General features: G+C 31.5%; 1 protein-coding gene and 1 long non-coding RNA gene across 2 annotated transcripts in view; one reads left to right on the plus strand and one right to left on the minus strand.

The window, feature by feature from the left end:
• LOC134686800 (tyrosine--tRNA ligase, cytoplasmic-like) overlaps window positions 1-22,430 on the minus strand; it is a 338,438-nt gene that overhangs the window by 74,031 nt on the left and 241,977 nt on the right. The window lies entirely within an intron of this gene.
• LOC134686680 (uncharacterized) overlaps window positions 1-22,430 on the plus strand; it is a 49,442-nt gene that overhangs the window by 6,912 nt on the left and 20,100 nt on the right. Inside the window, exon 3 of the long non-coding RNA XR_010101634.1 lies at window positions 13,177-13,248. This is a non-coding gene — a long non-coding RNA (uncharacterized LOC134686680). The remainder of the gene's footprint in view (window positions 1-13,176; window positions 13,249-22,430) is intronic.

Here is a 22,430-nt window from a genome sequence, read left to right on the forward strand (position 1 = left end):
ACGATACGTATTTTAGTGCTGATGACCAATCTTTATTTTGATGCCCACAACAAACGTCAAAAAGTCTTTTCAATCAAATATTGTTGTGAGTCAAATCTGTTGCTACTATCTAGAATACCCCTTTCAATATAACTGAAGGATGTATTTTTCCTCACTTCGCAATTATTAGTAACATGTTGGACATTTTAATGTCAATATTTGAAGTATTAACGTTAACAAAAAAAGAAAGAAAAGGACGACTGTATTTTGACTCTTTGTACGTGGCAATCTTGTCGTGAAAATAACTGTTCACGTGCAAACAAAATTTCAGTAAAATAAAGTTTTAACGAAAAATAGAACCTTAAAAAATAAAGAAAACCAGTTTTTCAAAATTATAAGACTTTTTTTTAGTAGCGTCAAAACTAACCAAATGAGTGTGTATGCAGTTACTTCGATCTTGTTTGAAACAGCATTATACATATTATGATGTTAACGTATTTGTACTTGTTTATATGCATTTAATTGTTTTAAAAATAGTCTGTAGAATTTGAATACTTACACCACATCAAATAAAGAGTTGCTTTATTACTTAATGAATAAATTATCAATCAAAGACCAAAATACATTCAAAAATCACTCGACTCAAAAATGATCCTGAACGACACCTTCACGTAAGATTTAAAAGGCTTCTGACCCACTTAAAGTTCATTTATAGTCTGTTTGTTAGTCTTCTAGTCGAAATTAACAAAAGAAGTTATCATCTACATTTGTTATACCTGTGATACATTCATTATGCTTGTCAAAGTCGAGAACTCAATGGTCTTTCTTCCTATCGTTTTAAATTTTTTAAGAATTCAATGATATATCATTAATAGGTTGGTTCAAATATTCACTTTCTTTGACTAGATTCGATTTAGAGCCTAGAATATTGTTTTGTCATATTTTAAGCCTTCAAGCTGATACGTTTCCAATATATGCATGTCTTTTTGTTTTGTGTCTCATTGTCTCATTTTCAATGCATGTGTCTCATTATTAATCATTTAATCGCCAAACAGTCTAATCAATTGCATGCAAATCACAAAAATATTCAATAAATTATCGACCTTCCTAACCACAAAGAATGATTAATCATAATTGACACATACAGACAGTATTCGTGCAACACATTATTTATCAGTATTGTCCATTGGTCCCTTTTGAAATAATTATTCATGCTTTCAATCGGTTTTTTTTTTGTGTATACATTTCAAATGATATTGACATGATTGAAAAAGGGAATCAATTTTTGATGTCAGTAGATCAAACTTTAATTCTGCCAACAATGGTATCTACCTAGCTATCATAACATTAGATGAAAACAATTCCAAATCAATATCTAAAGAAGGATATATTTGTCAAGAAATTGGATTTTTCTAAGTTTAAGAGCAGTCCTTGATATTGTTCTCATTTTTCTTTAATCAATTACGCTACTAATGTATAATTACTATTTATCATTTAAATTAACCAGTGTTCAATCATCTCTGCCTCACTTCCAGTAGCCTCATTTCTATTCCATACTGTTTGTATTGCTAAATTACAATGCTTGACTCAAGATACTTGCAAGTAAATTGATTGGGCAAAAAAAAAAACAATATTTGCCATCATTTGCTGATGGTTTGCTGTTACATTGAATGTATATTGTGTTAAGGTAATTCTGTAATGATTTAACTTATCATTTTATAAACAGTTCACATTTAAAAAAAAGATTATTCTTATTAAGTTTTGTACATATAAAGTATGTTGATTTTTGTTTTAAAGAAATGAAAAATAAGGAATTCAAGTTTATATAATTGAAGTGATAATATAATGTGAGTTATTCGAATTTTGTGTATCGAGATGTTACTGACAAGGTATATAACGGGAGCAGGATTGACTATATTCCTATTGAAATTGAGACCAATATCCCTAAAGAGGAATAATACCCCTAACAGTCAGGTGATATATATATTCGGTTGGTAACTAACATTTTCAGAACAACCAAACCATTGTGCCTTAGACATGTGACTCTTTTTTTTATTTGTCTTGTTTTTTTTTTTAACGGGAATCGACTCGATTCCAAGTTGATATAAAACAGTAATCAATAAATATCGATTCATTACCAAAAGAAATGATAAACATGTTTTTATCAATTATAGCTGTAAATGTGAATGGATCAGATAACTAGTGATTCAAATTATGTCCATTTAGAGACCCTGCATTTGGTTATATAATAAACTCAGTTAACTGGAGCAGGACTGATTATATCTTTATTTATATTTAGGACAATATCCCTTAAGAGGAATATGTTTTATTGTCTTGCGCTAGACATTCTTGAATGATAATTATCATTTTCAGAAGAAGCAAACATTGTGCCGTTGTACTTTTCCCACGTCCCTTGCTTCAATTTTGCTGCATTTAAATATTCTTAACCTAAACTAAACAAAAAAAGGATCACTTTTTGCTAGTTGACACTTTGTTCGTTGTAAGTTTCCAATGGACGTCTTTTTGTTAAGTGTCTCATTGAGTTTGAGTCTCATTAATTATTTGATCCCCAAACAGTCTAATTAATTACATACACATCACTTAAATATTCAATTAATTATTGTCATTACTAACCACAAAGCATCATTAAACATAATTGACAAACACAGGCAGTATTCGTACAAAACAATATTTTATCAGTATTGGTCATTGGTCCCATTGGACATATGTTTTTCATGCTTTAAATCGTGTTTTGTGTGCTTGTATGCATTTCAAACGACAAAAATAGGTACTGTTATATTAAACACAGAACAATGCAGAATATGTCATGCATGTGTAATCCTTTCTGAATTATTTTATAGAATTTTTTTTTTTAATTGCTAAAATTATAATCTTATTTACTTTAATCATGGTATCTTTTGTTTAATAAATATGAAAATGCAACATAAATTGAGTTTATTTCCAACTGCGTTATTACACAACTTAGATACTTATTTTCGGCTTTAATTTTCGTGTTTCAGTTGAGAAAATTGCTCGAAATTTAGTCATAATTAATCGTGCTGTCAAATAAGGGAGGAAGGCAAAAGATACCAAACGGATATAACCGTCTGAAAGATACTTTTCAAGTGATAACAAAAGTTCTCAAATTTTGTTTTTTTGTCCTTAAACTGTATGGAATCAAATGTTGTTAAAGCTTCAATGTGTACTACAAAGTAACGAATGCTTTAAAATAAACAAATTGAGGCATACCTAAACAACGACTATTGTATTGAGTCATGAACATCTGTCAGCACTTTTGAAATGGATTTCTTTTACTGCAATTAATAGATATTGTTCTTTTAAGGTTCAGTGTTAGGTTAGTATTTGTTCGTGTAAAAGTTAGATTTTAATGCTAATGAAAGTGTAAGGGGTTGCTTATGGTTCGTTAAATGGCTAGGACTATTTTTGGTGTAGCTCAATGTGGGTTTAGTCCGCTTAGGTTAAAGCAGGACAGTGTAATGTTTAAGTTTTCCTTATCCTCAGTGCATTACTTTATTACGAATATTTAAAAAACCAAACTTTTAAGCGATATTATTACAAAACTAAAATAAAATTGTTCAAATATAACTATAACTACAGTACCAATTTGGTAAGGTTGTTTTTCTCTTTTGAATGAGGAACATGAGGAAGGAAACATATTTAAATAAATATTTCTATCCCACAAAATTGCATAAGAGACATGAGAGAAACCGACGTGCAAAGTATATGTGATAGGTATATAGCATTTCTATGAACAACTTAGACTTGATTTTTTTCATCAATATGTTTTGCGAAAAAAAAAATTCGTGACTTTATACTGGTTGTTACACATTTCTATCTGACGTTGCCCTGCTGCCACTCGTTATTGACATCATTGAATAAAGGGTATCAATCTTTGATGTCAGCAGATCACACTAACAGTCTGCCAACACTGCGACCTAGCTATTATGAAATATGGTAACTTAGATAAAACAAATCCAAATTCATTATAATAAAGACTGCTAAATTTGTCAAAGAAATAGATTTTGTTTTAAATTATAGAGCAGGCCTTGTAATTTTTTTCATTTTGCGTTAATCAATTATGTTATTAACAGTTTAATATATAATTACTATTTATCATATAAATTAACCAGTTTTCAATCATCTCTGCCTTTTCCAGTACCCTCCTGTATGTTTCATGCTATTTTTAAAGCAGTATATTGCGAATGTATTACAGATTTTAAAGCCTCTTCGGTAGTTGCTACTACATTGATTCCGCAAACAAATATTTGCTACCATGTGCTGATGGTTTGATGGTACATTAAATATCTTATCTTATTAAATTTTTCAGGTTTTATGTTTTTGTTAGGGTAAATAGTTATCTAAGGTACCAGGCTTATAATTTGATACGCCAGACGCGCGTGTCGTCTTCATAACACTCATCAGTGACGCTCAGATCAAAATAGTTAGAAGGCCACACAAGTATAAAGTTGAAGAGCATTGAGAACCCCAAATTCCAAAAAGTTGTGTCTAATACGGCTAAGGTAATCTATGCCTGGGATAAGAAAATCCTTAGTATTTCGAATATTTCATACTTTTTCAAACAGTTAATTTATAAAAATGACCATAAAATTGATATTCATGTCAACACCGAAGTGCTGACTACTGGGCTGGTGATACCTAGACGCGTATAAGACTCATCAGTGACGCTCAGATCAAAATAGTTAGAAAGCAAAACAAGTATAAAGTTGAAGAGCATTGAGAACCCAAAATTCCAAAAGTTGCGCCAAGTCTCTACCAGAACTGTACCGATGGTTTTGTATTTGGTTATGTCTTTAGGCTACAGTACAGCCTGTGACTTCCTCTTAGTTATGTCCACCCTCTTGCATGGTCAACATCCAATGGTGAACATTTATTGGGGTATTCAATCTTGAGATGTTGGCCATTTATTGGGGGTCATAAATCATAGGCAATTTTTTTATCTAATTATGTTACCTGTTAAAATCAATCAGGGTTGAAGTTTTCAGCTGGTATGTTTCATTAAAATTTACCTGTACAGGTAACTTGGGTTTCTTTTAAAATTGACATTTCACCTTTTTAGCTCACCTGGCCCGAAGGGCCAAGTGAGCTTTTCTCATCACTTGGCGTCCGTCGTCCGTCGTCCGTCGTCGTCCGTCGTCGTCTGTCGTCGTCCGTCGTCGTCCGTCGTCGTCGTCGTCCGTCGTCGTTAACTTTTACAAAAATCTTCTCCTCTGAAACTACTGGGCCAAATCAAACCAAACTTGGCCACAATCATCATTGGGGTATCTAGTTTAAAAAATGTGTGGCGTGACCCGGTCAACCAACCAAGATGGCCGCCACGGCTAAAAATAGAACATAGGGGTAAAATGCAGTTTTTGGCTTATAACTCAAAAACCAAAGCATTTAGAGCAAATCTGACATGGGGTAAAAATGTTTATCAGGTCAAGATCTATCTGCCCTGAAATTTTCAGATGAATCGGTCAATCCGTTGTTGGGTTGCTGCCCCTGAATTGGTAATTTTGAAGAAATTTTGCTGTTTTTGGTTATTATCTTGAATATTATTATAGTTAGAGATAAACTGTAAACAGCAATAATGTTCAGCAAAGTAAGATCTACAAATAAGTCAACATGACCAAAATGGTCAGTAGACCCGTTTAGGAGTTATTGCCCTTTATAGTCAATTTTTAACCATTTTTCGTTAATTAAAGTAATCTTTTACAAAAATCTTCTCCTCTGAAACTACTGGGCCAAATTAATCCAAACTTGGCCACAATCATCTTTGGGGTATCTAGTTTAAAAAATGTGTGGCGTGACCTGGTCAACCAACCAAGATGGCCGCCACGGCTAAAAATAGAACAAAGGGGTAAAATGCAGTTTTTGGCTTATAACTCAAAAACCAAAGCATTTTGAGGAAATCTGACATAGATAAAAATGTTTATCAGGTCAAGATCTATCTGCTCTGAAATTTTCAGATGAATCGGTCAATCCGTTGTTGGGTTGCTGCCCCTGAATTGGTAATTTTGAAGAAATTTTGCTGTTTTTGGTTATTATCTTGAATATTATTATAGTTAGAGATAAACTGTAAACAGCAATAATGTTCAGCAAAGTAAGATCTACAAATAAGTCAACATGACCAAAATGGTCAGTTGACCCGTTTAGGAGTTATTGCCCTTTATAGTCAATTTTTAACCATTTTTCGTTAATTAAAGTAATCTTTTACAAAAATCTTCTCCTCTGAAACTACTGGGCCAAATTAATCCAAACTTGGCCACAATCATCTTTGGGGTATCTAGTTTAAAAAATGTGTGGCGTGACCCGGTCAACCAACCAAGATGGCCGCCACGGCTAAAAATAGAACAAAGGGGTAAAATGCAGTTTTTGGCTTATAACTCAAAAACCAAAGCATTTTGAGGAAATCTGACATTGATAAAAATGTTTATCAGGTCAAGATCTATCTGCTCTAAAATTTTCAGATGAATCAGTCAATCGGTTGTTGGGTTGCTGCCCCTGAATTGGTAATTTTGAGGAAATTTTGCTGTTTTTGGTTATTATCTTGAATATTATTATAGATAGAGATAAACTGTAAACAGCAATAATGTTCAGCAAAGTAAGATCTACAAATAAGTCAACATGACCAAAATGGTCAGTTGACCCCTTTAGGAGTTATTGCCCTTTATAGTCAATCTTTAACCATTTTTTATAAATCTAAGTAATCTTTTACAAAATCTCCACTGAAACTACTAGTTCACAATCATCTTTGGGGTATCTAGTTTGAAAAATGTGTCCGATGACCTGGCCATTCAACCAAGATGGCCGCCACGGCTAAAAATAGAACATAGGGGTAAAATGCAGTTTTTTGCTTATAACTATGAAACCAAAGCATCTAGAGCAAATCTGACAAGAAGTTAAATTGTTAATCAAGTCAATATCTATCTGCCCTGAATTTTTCAGATGAATTGGACAACTGGTTGTTGGGTTGCTGCCCTCCAATTGGTAATTTTTAAAGAAATTTTGCCATTTTTGGTTATCTTGAATACTATTATAGATAGCAATAAACTGTAAACAGCAATAATGTTCAGCAAAGTAAGATCTACAAATAAGTCAACATGACCTAAATGGTCAATTGACCCCTTAAGGAGTTATTGCCCTTTATAGTCAATTTTTAACAATTTTCATTAATTTGGTAAATTTATGTAAATGTTTACCAAATATAGTTCTCTGTTACTAATGGGCAAAGTTCATGATAGATATAATTGTAAGAAGCAAAATCGTTCAGTAAAGTAAGAACTTCAAACACATCACCATCACCAAAATACAATTTTGTCATGAATCCATTTGTGTCCTTTGTTTAATATGCACATAGACCAAGGTGAGCGACACAGGCTCTTTAGAGCCTCTAGTTTTTAAATGTAGATTAAAATATTGTTTATGTCTGTTAATTTATAAAAAAAAATTGTCTGTAATTTTATTTAAATTTTTTTTTTTTTTTTTTTTTTTTTTCCATTTTTGTATGTTTTGTTTCTTATTCTTTTGTTTCTTATTCTTTTAATTTCTTCTTAGTAAGAATCTTGAGTAGAAATGGCAAAAAGTCAAAGCTAAAGTTATTGACTAGCATTTGAAATCAACAGACTTTTAATAATTGTTTTTTAAGTAAAAGGTTTATATAAATGTACATGATGTACATTGCATTCAATTGTTTGTTAACATTATTAAATGAGTTATTACTATTAATAATAACTAATAATCATGCAAGTGATATTTTAAATAAAAAAAAATGAAAGTTATTAAACAATTTGGTTTCTCAACAAAATAAGACGATCAATATCAATCCTTTTACAATAGATTTTGATAACATCTAATATTATTCAGGAAAACTACAAGTACCATTATATGGTTTAGGGAAAAACTAATTTTGTTTATCTAAATTTTCTTCAAATCTCAAAACAAGAGTTGTGCACAAACAATCGCCGAAAAGACTTATTTTCCAAATGTCCACCTAGTTATCATCATCAAATTTTGATAAATGTTCATTAAAATGCTAATCATAATGAAAAATGTTCTTATATATCTGAATCAAGTGAATCTTATGAAAAGAAATTATTTAAAGAAATTGTCTTGAAACTTATCAAATATGTTATCTTCAGTTTGGTTAATTTCTTTCAAAATTTTCAGTGTATTATATTGTCGATAGTGCTGGACTGGCATGATACATATTCTTAGTATACATTTCCAAAGAATATTTCAATCAACCTAGGCCTTTTAGATAAAGTTAATAATTGCAAGGACTTGAATGAATTAATACTTTTAAAGTCCTTAATAAAAAATGAATTTTAAGAAAAATCTAAAAATAATAACTTATGATAAAAACTGTAAACTTGATTGTGTCAATTAAGGTAGAGAATTTTTGGTCATAATTTAGAAATAGAAAATAGTGGACAATATAAAATTCATAGAAAGGATAGAATGTGTAAACTGTGCCTCTTGTAGGTCAATGAAGAACACCTATTCCTTGATTGTAAAATTAACAAAACAACTTTGAGATAATCCATTTGAAAATTATTTACCTTCTCATTATAATGTCTCTAACCCAAGAACAAAAAGTAAAAGAAATGCTTAACCTGTAAAACATGGATCATGTTTAAAATATCATATGACAATAAAAATATAATCAAATTTTGCTGTAATGAATATTTCTAATACTTATAAATATGTTATTTAATAAAGAAATAATGAATTGCCAAAATTTTATTTAGCGTAAGTCCTAAAGACAATCTTAATCATATATGTTAAGTTAAGATCAGTCTATCTACACAAATAAACCATTTTGATTTTAGAAAATTAATTTGAGAGACACCTTGTCAATAGAAAAAGGCAGGCATTGTAAATGTTTGCAGTATATATGAAAATTATATTCATTTATTCTTCACTACACCGAAAAATAGACTTAATATAAAAAATAACTTAAATTGATAAAAAATTATATAAAAGGTATAATATCAAAACTCACAGTCAGGAGACAATTATTTTTTTATTAAGCTATTTGTTCAACTAGTTTTATTATTTCATTTTATTTTTGAATTTCTTGTCATAATCACAGTTATTAAATTTGACAAACACATACATGCATATTTTACCTGAGACACCTGACCTGTAAGTTATATAATTTTAACACTTCAATGCATTCAAGATTTCCCTTTGTTCTTGACTAGTTTTTGAGTAATACTTTGTGTATTAAAAAAGCAACAAGGGGTATGATGATGGACATATAGGGCCACCATAGTGAACATATTTGTTATGGCCACCATTAATAAAAAGTCAAATCACAAAAAATACTGAACTCAGAGGAAAATCAATTTGGAAAGTCCATAATCACATGGCAAAATCAAAAAACAAAACGCATCAAAAACGAATGGACAAGAACTGTCATATTCCTGACTTGGTACAGGCTTTAAGATAAAGTCACAGGTAGTACTGTATACAATTAACATGTACCGATTGTTTTGTATTTGGTGATGTCTTTGGGTGATACAATTTACATGTATTGATGGTTTTGTATTTAGTGATGTCTTAGGGTTGATGAAGATAATAACAAGTTCCGATGGTTTTGTATTTGGTGATGTCTTAGGGTTGATAAAGATAATAATATGTATCGATGATTTTGTATCTGTTGATATCCTAAGGAGTGAACGTTTAACTTAAACCCATCGTTTTGTATCTGGCGATTAATTGATGAATTTGACTTATCCGTGATTTTGAAAAGTTACATGACGCGTGTCAGATGTTGGAAATGTTTTGTTAATAAATTCCCGTACAACATTGTTTTCTTTTCTCCTTCAGGGTTAGGGTGGTGGTTCGTATAGCTCAAGCGTTTATATATGTACATGTTTTGGTCAGTTTTTGATTGCATACAATTCACAGAAAGATCGTAAAACATAGTGTCCATACTGACCATTGAACCATGGTAAGCCACACAAGACAAATCCATTCAACGTCACATGTTAAACACACAGTACGGCTCTGACCTCGCAGAAAGAGGGCGTTTTTTAGAACCAGATCAAAACCAGTCGGGTTCGCAAGGGCCCGTCGGATTGGTGAGACTGGATAACTTTTGGTAGTTTTGTGTCTTTCAAATATTTTACATGTATGCACTTTAACTTAATGTGTTTTTGTAGACACACTATTAATGATCTGTTATAGAAAATCAACACAAGCATTCTTTATGAGCAATACTTTTCTAAATTATTTGATAAAAAATGTATAAGCTGGCCCGGTAAGATTTGAAAATAAATAACTTTGCGCAAGACAGGAAGTGTTTATGCCTCACTATCTTCTTTTTCAGTTTCGAGGTCAATTTGCAGATGTTGATCTTTTTTTTCATAATTTTTCTTTATGTTATATAACCATCTGACAGATTATTTTCAAATGAAAACAAAACAGGTTCGCAAATTTTTCGTTTTTTTCTTAAACGGTCTGAATAAAATGATGTTGACGTTTAAGGGATGACATTCAATTAAAGATACGACCATAAACCAGTTAAGCATACGGCATTCCTACACAGTGACTATGTAATTATATCATTAATATATTTCAGTACCATTAACACGGCCTGCTTTTACTTTATAAAACCCAGTTATTTTGAGTTGTTCAATTCAGGTCTAGTACATATATGATGGTAGGGTTGGTTTATTTATCTTTTTTTTAGTGATATCAAGAACGGTACTTTTAGGTAAACGAGGTTCTGACAGACGTTTATGATACAATAAATCCTTTAATTTGAATGGGGACAGTTTGTGTTGCTGGTTCATTGTTGCATTATATCTCACATTCTATAACATTCTTGATAATTTTTCAACAACTTTGAAATGGTAATTCAAAAAGTTAAATTTTGTAAAGTACTCCACAATTTTGCTTATAAATGTTTAAATTTTGTGTTTGTTTAAGTTTGTGAAACTTCTAAGGTGTAGAATTTGGAAAAAACATATATTATCAAGGAATATTGTAAGTGACCTAAACAGATAATTTAATTTACTCTTAATTTTCTCATCGAAGAGTTTTTTCTATATATTTATTTTTGACGAGGTAGTACACTGGAGTAGATAAGACACACGTTATTATCGAATTGCGACTAAAGAGGAATAACTTTATCAATATTTTACTATACATAATATAATTCACATTATGATAACAAAAACATTGGACGAAAACTTCTGAAAGAGGATTTACATTATAATGTAATGAATTTATTATTAAGCAACTAACAAATTGCATTTTTGAATTTTTCTACGTGAAAGTTTTGATTTGGTCACTATTTAAGTCAATAAATAGGTTACAAAGATAATGTTTAATATTAATTACCTAAAAACAAAACTACGCGATAACTCTCTTACGGCTATATAAATTTCAATAAAAACAAAATGTAATGTTGAACCTTTAAACAAATGGTTGTAGCTGTACATTACAAAAAAAAGATATTTTCAAAGTCTTTGTAGAAAATAAAATTACAAAGTTACATGCAAATTTATTTCAACACTTGACTGTTCCTCAAAAGAGAGGCAAAAGATACCAGAGTAACATTTAAACTCATAAGTCGAAAATAAACTGACAAAGCCATGGCTAAAAAGAAACAGACCAACAGACAAACAATAGTGCACAAGACACAACATAAAACATTAAAGACTGAGCAACACGAACCCAACCACAACCTGAGGTTGATCTCAGGTGTTCCGGAAGGGTAAGCAGATCCTGCTCCACATGTGCCATCCGTCATGCTTCTCATGTTAGTACAAACCCGGTATTTTGTCAAATTCGGTATGACACATTCGGGAAAAGGGGACGGGATTGCAGTTACGACATTAGGAACATTTCCGTTTTCATCTGTGAGATGAATATTCCATAACAGTCAACCAACTCGTGATGGCGTCTAATTTCAACTTCAGCACTTGGAACTTTTAGTTTAATTGCTTTCTTGTGTGCAGCAACCCTCTATCAATAATCATGATAGGAAATACAAGCCCTGGAATATCGTATAAACTGGGAGATATATACTCAAAACTTGTTATAAGCAAATTGTATATAATAATCTTGATGGAACAGAAGAGGTTATTTTAGAAATTGATAAATCCATCCTGCGATATAAAACCGTGCTATTTACACAACCACTGTTCAACCAGAGTTATAAAGAAGAACGACTGACAACGACATTCCATTCTGACTGTGACATAGTCTTGAAATGGATTTTTTTTCAGTTATAAATTTGATACGATACCAATTACGGAAAGTTGTGGTTATGTATTGCTTAAGGTAGATCATAAGTAAATGTTTTTTGAGACAAAATTTTCTTACAATTTGACAAAATGAAGATTTCCCTATGTTTTTTTCAAAAATATAATAAAAAAGTATGGGTCACCGTGCTATTTTTCAAGTTATGAGTCGTTGGAAATTGCCTAAATTTGGTAAGTTTGTTCATGAAAAAACACATAACAGTGCATAAAAAAAATTCTATTAGATAGAATTTTGAAATAAATTGTGAGAAGGTAGGTTTTATAATATGTTTTAAGGAAATAAAAAGAAACCATGGTGTCACCGAACTTGTTTTCTTGCCACAAGTAAAAATAAAAAAATTCCCTATTAGCCCAGTATAAATTTTGTGCTAAAAGAGTTATCTCCCCTTAAATGGCTCATTTGAAAATAAATATTTCAAACATCAAAAAGGTTGATATTTGTTAAAATATTTTGGATAATACAATAGATTAGCAAGTTTTCTTTATATAAATAAACAGTCTAATCATTAAATTGCAAATCTGTTTCCAAATTTGCTGATTTGGGCAAATAATTAGACCGATTTTGTACTGTGATTGTACAATCCAAGATGGCGGTATACCATGAATCTACCTTAACTAGTCCGGAAAATAAACTTTTTAATCCATTATTACTTTATAAAAAAATATTTTCTATAAATCATCATTCAAAATGCTATATAACGATCTAAGTTTTCAATTTTCAGAGCAGACCTTGAAATAATTATTAGCAAACTTACATCATTTAGCTTAACATTGGAAAATGTATGTATGCAATACTTAAACCAGTTTTCAAGCAGCTTTACACACCCCATTATTAGTTGTTCATGATTTTCATAAAATATATTTACTGATTAAATATTTCTTTTAATGTCATTTTCAGGCGAATGGGGCACAATCAGATTACCAGGCTATATGGAAAATCTTTTGAACAGTTGACTGCTCTTAAAGTCTTGTAAGTAATTTGAATCCTCCAAGACAAAAAATGCCGGCATTTGTTGCTGACTTGCTATTATTGCATGCTATCACACATTTTCTGTTATTGCTTTTTTCATGTTACTTATATTTTGTGAAGATATTGATTGAGTGCAGATTATTTGATTGTTTTGAAAAAGTTAATTGCAACTGTTCGACAAAGGTCATACATTGGTGTTACATTAATTTGGTGGGAAGTTCACAGTGGACCCTCTCGTACAACGTAAATTATTTTGTATTTTTAAATTTAAAAAATGTGCTGATGCAGTATATTTACTAAAAGTGTTTTAATTATGACACTGAACAGCTATTTATTAACCACACTATATGCATATCCATTCAAAGGCTTTACACAGCATCTGCTCGAATACAGTTAACAGTTAACAGCAATCAACACTCATAAGTTCTTTGTTCAACATCATGAATTGGATGACTGACACGACATATCTGTGTCTAAACTTCCATGCGACAAGTTTTTCGCAATCTTAGATCTTTATAAACTAGAATATACAATAGATTATTCGTCGTATCTGTTTTACTACCGATTTTTTTTACTTTTATCTATAGTGAGATATTTATTGATTCTGAATTAGCATGACTGGTGATAAATGGATAGCAGGATACGTTTGCCAGCTACTTTTTTGTGTCTTTGTCAGAGTTATATACTTATGATGTATGTGTACACAATTTTGACTGCTAGATCCCCATTTTCCGTTAGTTCTGTTGTCTAACATTTGATTCCTCTGTCTTTTTGTTACTTTGACTTGTCTGAAACGATTTATGATATTACAATATCCTTCTGCCTCTACTTATTTTATTTTTTAATAATTTTTTTTATCACTCAGATAAGATTTGTGATACACTTTGGTCTACTTTAATTAGGTATTAGGTTTAAGGTGTGCCATTTCTATATAAAAAAATAATGAAAAACTAGTATATTTTTAATTAAAAAGATAGCTTCACATCACCTGAATTTTGTTAATTGTGGTTGCCTGTATTGTTTGATGACAAGCTAGTTTGCTAGAGCGGAGATGACTAAAATAGTTACAAATTCAGACACTTCCATTCTTAAAAAGAATAACATTTTATCTATCGTTGGTTAGTAATTCATGATAAAATCCAAGGCTTTGGAATTTTCGTTTATTTTGTTCTATTTTTAGAATTATAAACTCGAATCACTGTTCATGTAAACACAACATAGACACCAGATCGAAATTTTCTACGCCTGACTCGCGTTTGTCTAAAAAAGATTAATTGTTTTTTATATAGATTAGACCGTTGGTTTTCCCGTTTGAATGGTTTTACACTTATAATGTTGGGGCCCTTTATAGCTTGTTGTTCGGTGTGAGCCAAGGCTCCGTGTTGAAGGCCGTACATTGACCTATAATGGTTTACCTTTATTAATTTATTATTTGGATGGAGAGTTGTCTCATAGGCACTCACACCACATCTTCCTATATCTAATCATCAGTGACACTCGAATAAAAAAAGTTTAAAAAATGCCAAGCAGAGCAGGAGGTAGAAGGGCATTGGGGACCTAACATTCCTAAATATAGCAAACTATCAACAAATGTCTGTGTATTGCAATACAATACTGATTGCTATCGACATCAGAAGTATTATAAACAAAAAAATGAAATTATAAAAAAGAAGATGTGGTATGATTGCCAATGAGACAAATATCCACAAAAAACCAAAATGACATAGACATTAACAAATATAGGTCACCGTACGGCCTTCAACAATGTGCAAAGCCCATACCGCATAGTCAGCTATAAAAGGCCCCGTTAAGACGATGTAAAACAATTCAAACGAGAAAACTAACGGCCTTATTTATGTAAAAAAATGAACGAAAAACAAATATGTAACACATAAACAAATGACAACCACTGAATATACAGGCTCCTGACTTGTGACAGGCACAAAAATAAATAATGTGGCGGGGCTAAACATGTTAGCGAGATCCCAACCCTCCCCCTAACCTGGGACAGTGGTATAACAGTACAACATAAGAACGAACTATACAAATCAGTTGAAAAAGGCTTAACTCATCAGATGGACAAAACTATAAGTGGACGTGGCCGGGTACTTATACATCCCGACACAAAAAGACACTTTGAACAGATCTGAGACTCCTCGTAGTTATCTGACAGCTAGTTCAAAGCCACTAACAACTAATAAAAAAATCATGCATCTAAGACTAAACAATGAATCCGTACACATCCAACATCCAATGGATTTAGTGTAAAGACATCATAAACAGCCAGAGAAAAACATGACCTTGTGCAATGCCAAATTACAGGTATCGACAGATTGTAGATCCATGAATATGTATATAATACGTTGTTCATTTGTAACCCTAAAAAGGTACCAATTTGGAAAAGTTGTACCTGGTCGCTTAACGAGAAGGAACAGTATTATTAGCTTACGAATTTGACACAAGATTACGAAAAACCGTTGTGCAACGTACACTGTATGCGTCAAAAAGTATTAGGTTCCTAAGGACAACTACGATAACTGAAAGGATTTTTTGGAATAAATATGCTTTGCCAGCATCCAGTGGTGACTTTATACTGCCATTTTATGTTAGGTTCATGTTGCTCAGTCTTAAGTTTGATATATTGTGTTTAATACACTGTTGTTTGTCTATGTATTGTGTATTGTATATGCCATGGCAGAGTTAGTTTGTTTGACTTTGAGTTTGATAAACCGTTGGTATCTTCAGCCTCTCCTTTACAATTTTCCTTCATATAAAAATAAGAAGATGTGGTATGATTTCCAATGAGACAACTTCCCACCAAAGTTCAAAATGAAGTGGATGTAGCAAATCATAGGCAATCATACGGCCTTTAACAGTGAGAAAAACCCATACCGCATGGTCGGCTATCAAAGGCCCAAACATAAAAAATATAAAACAATTCAATTTGGAAAATTAACGCCCTATTGTATATGTATATTTTAATTTATTTCATACATATGAAGTGCATAGTATAAGTTTTAGAATATATGAAAAGTAAGAACATTGAATTGATGAGATAGCTTAAGCTGTTTGAATTTTGATCTTTGAGAAGTAACCCTGCATCTGGGTATAGTAATTTTAGTAAACCTGAGCAGGGATGTTAAATTCTTGATTAATATTGAGGCCAATATTCTTAGAAAGGAATACCTTTAATAATCTGTCGTTATACATCTTTGATTAATAGTTATCTTTTTAAAAACAGATAACACATTGTGCTTTGTACGATTTCCGGGTACTTTGCTCCTATGTTCTATTTTAAGGGTAATCGACTAGATTCAAAACAGGAATCAACACATATGCATGTATTACGATTAAATTTAGATTGCGATTTAGTTTGGATCTTTCATAAAGCTAAGACCAAGCATTTTCAATATACATGTAGCTATAGGTATACGACCACTAATTCATAGCCCCATTGCTTTCTATGTTAAATTCTGCACTTTCTCAAGCATTAATGGCTACCCTGTCTTAAGTTCAAATAAAGTGGCAGCTATGGCATGTCAAAACTATACCTTATCCTGACTTGTGTTGAACAATTCAACATACCTTTAGTTGCATATTAGAGTGTACTGGTTCCCGGAAGTTTGATAGTACAAAATCAGGTCTGAACCACAGAGCAGATGTGACCTTCTATTAAAATTTCATACACTTCTTAAGAAACTTTCAACAAGGGTTCTACAGTGATCCCAGGTCCCCAAGATTTCAGTTGATACCAAAACTACCCTAATATTTCACCTATTGACTAAGATACGGCTATGCGTAGGAACTATTTTGTTTAAATTGTTTACTACTTTCTTATATATTCTTTCAGACAGGGCCTGAATTAGTGGTTGTATACCTATACTGTTTTCATTAGTAGCTACTGCATGAGAATAGAAAGCTATTTGAACCAATATTACTTCTAAAAAGTTCATTTAGTAAAATATCACAAAACATAATATTGCGAAAATTATTCTACACGTCAACTTGGCAAAGTTTTCGCTAGTAGCTTCTGCATAAGGAGAAGTTGGAGGTTTACCTATCTATAGCAACAGGTTAAAACATTTTGTTTTCTTCGGAAACTGACTGTTTACGATTAGGGATATGACAGTTGTATTCTATTCGTTCCGTTTGTTGATAACTTTTGGTTACATACCGGTAGAAGAAATGATAAATATGGACATCAGATTTATATAATTGATAAGATAAGATAACATAAATTGTTTTGAATTGTGTTTATTGAGAGGATACCCTGCATCTGGTTATAACAATTTCAGTCAGCCGAAAAACAACCCAATTGAGCGTGCATGCAGTTACTTCGAGCTTTCATCAAACCAGCAGGATATGTATTATGATGATATATTATGTTTACTTTTTCATATGCATGTAATGGATACAGTAATTTCGAAATGATTTATTTATTGAAATATTGTTATCAATCCACATCATAATAAAGAGATGTTGTATAATAATATAATGAATAAGTCATCAATCAAAAAGACAATTAACATATAAGAAATCGACTAAAAAATTATCAACACTGACACAGTTTAGTAAGATTTTAAAGCCTTCTGACCCACTTGAAGTTCTTCGAAAGTTCGAAATTTAAAGCAGAAGTTAAAGATATCATGCTGATTTGTTCTGTCTGCGAAAAATTCAGTTTTCTTGCGCAAGTCGAAACTGTTTTTGTCATATCGTGTTGAAAGTTGTTAGAATTCAATTTTAATGACAGATCATTGATAGGTTTGTTTAAAATATTCAATGTTTTTACAAGAATTCATTTAAAGCTAAAAATATTGTTTAGACATATCTTAATCCTTGAAGATTGTGCATTTTCCATAGACGTCTTTTTGTTTGATGTCTCCTTAATTATTTGATCGCCAAACAGTTAAATGTTCCGTATTCTCAGTGCATTATTTTATTACGCATATTCTGAATACGGAACTTTTAAGCAATCGTATTTTAAAACTAAAATGAAATTGTTAACACGTTTTCATATGTATATCACTTCTATACAAGATTATAAGAGACATATTCAGAGAAACTGATGTTCAAAGTACAGTACCTTCGATAAGAATATAATTTTTTTTAAACTTTTTTCCATCTGAAGGTACCCTTTGCCACTCGTTATTGACATGATTGAATAAGAGCATCAATATGTGATGTCAGTAGCTCACATTTAAAAGTCTGCCAACACTGGTATCGACCTACAAATGTAGCTATCAAGAAATATGGTCACTGGATAAAAAAAAAATCATTATTTAAAGAAGGCTAAATTTGTCAAACAAATTGAATTTTTCTATTTTTAGAGCAGGCCCTGGTGTGTTTTCATTTTGCGCTTATAAAATTACGCTATTAATGTATAATCACTAATTATAATATAAATTAACAAGTTTTAAATCATCTCTGCCTCACTTCCAGTAACCTTCAATCTATGTAATGCTGTTTGTATTGCTAGATGCGAATATATTACAAGGTTGACGCCTCGTAGATACTTGCAAGAAAATTGATTCCGCAATCAAATATTTGCCACCATGTGTTGATAATTTGCTGATACATTAAATAACTTGTTTTTTTCTTTTAAATTTTATGAGGTTTTATGTTTTTCTTAAGGTAAATCTGTAATGATTTAACTTATGGTTTTGATCAACCATTCGTTTGATGTGTTTGCGCTTTTGATTTTGCCATTTGATAAGGGACTTTCCGATTTTACTTTTCGCTAATTATTTTATACTCATAAAGGTTTTGATGGACTTCACAGAAACATCTTAAGTAACTGAATTGAAAATTGATGTCTGATATTCTTATTGTCTACCAAAACTTGTAATTGACCTATAGCTAGCTGTTGTTAAATATGGTCAAAAAGATAAATGTTGTGTATTGAATTTAAACAACGATAATGCGATACGTTTTTAGGTAGTTAACGTAAAAATTGAAGTCATAAAGAATAAATACTCGTTTTGTCATTATTATAAGACTTTTACACTTCGAAAAAAAAGAAAAAAAGCATTCGACTCAAACAATATCAACACCGACACCGATTAGTAAGGTTTAAAAGAATTATGACCCACTTCAAGTTCTTTTTAATACTTCCTGTTAATCTTACTATCGGAATTAAAAGAAGAAGTTTAAGAATATTTGATATACCTTAAACTCATTTGTTGTGCCTGTCCCAAGTCGAGAACTCATCATTAGATGTCTTTTGTCATATCGTATTATTTTTCGAAAATTAATGACAGATCATTGATAGTTTTTTTCTCACAAAAGTAGCATTAGAGCTTAATGCGTTTTTAGCACACATCTTAATCCGTTATGTTTCCCCCTCGATGTCATTCAGTTCAAATTTAGATTAATAAAGATACAAAAGGGTGCTTCAAAATTATGAAATGGTTGATTCTGCATATTCTATAAAATTATGTATTTTCAATATACTGTATCTTTTCGTTTTTTTATTTTTGTTACAAATATCGTCAGTCAGAATGAATACTACCACGTGTTGAATTACAATTATTTACTTGTAACTCTTGCGTATTTACTAAACGGATGATATGTGTTAACCGATGGTCTAACATATTCAAAGATTCAACAAAAATGTCCAGAGATCAGTTTCATTAAGATTATTGTCTTACTTGTGAGTGATGTGGTTATTTTTTTCAATGTTTGTATTGTTCCAACCGGTAAAAACCCATTTGTCATAATATCTTGATTTCATTTTAACTTGTACCATCGATTAAATCCTTAAGTAAGTGAATTAAATGACTGATGGTTTGGTATTTAGCGATGTCTTAGGGTTATACAATCAACATGTACCGATGGTTTTGTATTTGGTGATGTCTTAGGGTTATACAATCAACATGAACCGATGGTTTTGTATTTAGCGATTTCTTAGGGTTATACAATTAACATGTACCGATGGTTTTGTATTAGCGATGTCATAGGGTAAGAGAAGTATCATGTAGTGATGGTTTTGCATTTGACGATGTCTTAGGGTTATACAATTAACATGTACCGATGGTTTTGTTTTTGGTGATGTTTTAGGGTTATACAATTAACTTAAACCGATGGTTTTGTATTTAGCGATGTCTTTGGGTTATATAATTAACATATACCGATGGTTCTTATTTTTGTGATGTCTTTGGGTTATCCAATTAACATGTACCGATGGTTTTGTATTAGGTAATGTCTTTGGGTTTTACAATTACTATGTACCGATGGTTTTGAATTTGGTGATGTCTTTGGGTTATACAATCAACATGTATCGATGGTTGTATTTGGGGGCGTCTTTTGGTTATACAATTATAAAATGAAATTATTAAGATAGAATTAAAATTACAGCACCACTACGGTAAGGTTGTTATTGGTTTCTTTGAAATGAGGAAGAACAAATATTTAAATAAATATTTCTAACCCACAAACTGATGTGCAAAGTTCATGAAGTATAGTACATGCACTAAGAATATAGGGTTCCTATGAACAACTTAGAATTGTAATTTTTTTATCAAACCAGAGTACTTTGGTGACTTTATATTGCTTGCCCACATTTCCATTTGACATTATCCACTGATTATTGACAGGATTGAATAAGGGAATCAGTCTTTGATATCAGTAGATCACACTTTAAGTCTGTCAACACTAATCCTAGCTGTTATAAAAGATGGTCATTTAGATAAAAAAAAAAAAGGTCCGAATTCATTATTTAAAGATCGCTAAATCTGTCAAACAAATCGATTTTGTACGTTTTAGAGCAGGCTTTGGTATTGTTTTCATTTTGTTTTAATCAATACGATATTAATGTATAATTATTATTAATCATATAAATTAACCAGTTTTCAATCATCTCTGCCTCACTTCCAGTAGCCTCCTATCTATTTCATGCTGTTTGTATAGCTAGATACGAAAACATGACAAGGTTTGACGCCTCTTAATTATATATATAAGTGCTTGCAAGTGTATTGATTCCGCAAATAAAAATTTGTATTCAGGTGCTGATATTTTTGCTGGTACATTTATTAACTTGTCTTATTTCACTAATTTTGTTAGGTTTTATGTTTTTGTTACGGTAAATTTGTAATGATTCAACTATTTACCATCCGTATAATGTCCGTTGGTTTCTATCCGTATTACGTGCGTATTCAAAATATAAAATACACCTAGTATATGAATTCATGTAATTCTTTCTCCCTTTAGACAAAGAGAGAGAGACACACAAAATATGTTTCAGTTGTGTTGCTTATTCCTCCGGTTGTTCTCACACAACCTTGTCCGGGTGAATACTGTTTTATCTTTGACCATGGCTTGTAGTATATGATGTGAATGTATATTACTACACGACGGCGTTGTGCAAATCACCATGAGCCTAATCTGAGCTTGACATAGAATTTGAATTTATGTAATTCTTTCTCTTTTTAGACAGAGAGAGAGAGACACAAAATATGTTTCAGTTGTGGTGCTTATTCCTCTGGTTGTTCTCACACAACCTTGTCCGGTTGAATACTGTTTTATCTTTGACCATGGCTTTTAGTATATGATGTGAATGTATATTACTACTAGACGGCGTTTCGCATATCACCATGAGCTTCATCTGAGCTTGACATAGAATTTGAATTTATGTAATTCTTTCTCCCTTTAGACAGAGAGAGAGAGACACAAAATATGTTTCAGTTGTGGTGCTTATTCCTCTGGTTGTTCTCACACAACCTTGTCCGGGTGAATACTGTTTTATCTTTGACCATGGCTTTTAGTATATGATGTGAATGTATATTACTACTAGACGGCGTTTCGCATATCACCATGAGCTTCATCTGAGCTTGACATATAATGTAAATTTATGTAGCTCTCTACCTTTAGATAGAGAGAGAGGGGCATACAATATGTTTCGGTTGTGTTTCTTATTCATTCGGTTTGTTCTCATACAACCTTGTCCGGGTGAATACTGTTTTATCTTTGACCATGGTTTGTAGTATTTGATGTGAAAGTATATTACTACTAGACGGCGTTTCGCATATCACATGAGCTTCATCTGAGCTTAGCCTTTGACCTTAATGTAAACCATAATTGATTTTTCCACATTTTCTGTTCGTTACATAACTTTTCAATCCTTTGACATAGGCTCTTAATAATTGGCTAATGAGTGTAACACCTATGATGTGTCGCATACCATTGAA

Source organism: Mytilus trossulus, chromosome 10 (assembly GCF_036588685.1).
Source record: "Mytilus trossulus isolate FHL-02 chromosome 10, PNRI_Mtr1.1.1.hap1, whole genome shotgun sequence".
NCBI classification, from domain to species: domain Eukaryota; kingdom Metazoa; phylum Mollusca; class Bivalvia; order Mytilida; family Mytilidae; genus Mytilus; species Mytilus trossulus.